We start from the raw sequence: 1,214 nt of genomic DNA on the forward strand, positions 1-1,214 counted from the left end.
ATGTTCTCCGACATCTACAAGATCCGGGAGATCATGGACGGACTGTGCCTGGAGGTGGAGGGCAAGATGGTCAGTAGAAGAGAGGGTGCCTTCGATGACTCGCCCATTGGTGGAAATGCTTCCGCTGAAGGTCCTGGAGGGCAAAGGTACCAAAATCACAGCGGTCACCGGTGTTGACAATGTCACGACCCATCGCTTACAAGAAACCAGCTTCACAAAAGAGGCCTACAAGAAGTACATCAAAGACTACATGAAATCACTCAAAGGCAAACTTGAAGATAAACCAGGAAGAGTGGAACCTTTTATGACTAAAGCAGCACAGCACATGAAGCGCATCCTTGTAACTTCAATAACTACCAGGTTTTTATGGTGAAAACGTGAATCCGGATGGCATGGTTGCTCTCCTGGACTACCGTGAAGATGGTGTGACTCCATTCGTGATTTTCTTTAAGGACGGCTTAGAGATGGGAAAATGTTAAAAAATTGTATTTGTCACCTGTCACCGTAATTGGCTGCTGTTTACCGTCCATACAACACCAGGACTTAGGACAAATGGAACTGATGTCATCCTGAGCTCTTGTTTTGACTGTGATTTATTTGGAGTGGAAGCGTTGTTTAAGAAAATCATGTCATGTGGGTTGTCTAAAAATAAAGTGCATTTAAATAAAAAAAAAAGAATTCATCAGAAAGATGATTCATCATGATAGCGTTAGCTTCATTCCAGAGATGCAGTGATGGTTCAACACACAAATCAACAAATATAAATATATCACATAAAATGCTCAAGGGCAAAAGCCACGAAATCATCTCAGTGGTCATTAATAATGTCGTCGACAAAATCTGCCATCTCTTGAGACTGAAAATCCTGAAGATAGCAGAGATTAATAAAACATGTCCCAGCATAATAAAGGCTACATATGGCACAGCCACAGCCAACACCGTGATAAGAGGAGACAAATTTGAACCATTTCCATTAACGTCAGTGACAAAGCTCTGCTTCCCCCAGTCTCTTCAGTCACATCTAACACAGCGCTTAAAGCCTCACCCAGAGCAATAAGGCAGGAGAAGAAAACAAAGGGACCCAAATATGGAAGAAGGAATCCCAAATGTCTTTATTTGCAGATGACATAATTCTACACGGAAAGAGACCCTTCAAACTGCACTAGAAAATTCTCGCACTTTATAAAAACTCTTTCATCGAAGAGGCAGGATCA

The 1,214-nt window shown here is 42.0% G+C and overlaps 1 pseudogene across 1 annotated transcript; it reads left to right on the forward strand.

Moving 5' to 3' along the window:
* Positions 1–479, forward strand: LOC308421769 (translationally-controlled tumor protein-like; annotated as a pseudogene). Its single transcript has one exon. The product of its transcript is annotated as a translationally-controlled tumor protein-like (transcript).
* Positions 480–1,214: the final 735 nt, after the last annotated feature.

The sequence above is a fragment of the Micromys minutus genome, assembly GCF_963924665.1.
Source record: "Micromys minutus genome assembly, chromosome: 6".
Classification (NCBI taxonomy): Eukaryota; Metazoa; Chordata; class Mammalia; order Rodentia; family Muridae; genus Micromys; species Micromys minutus.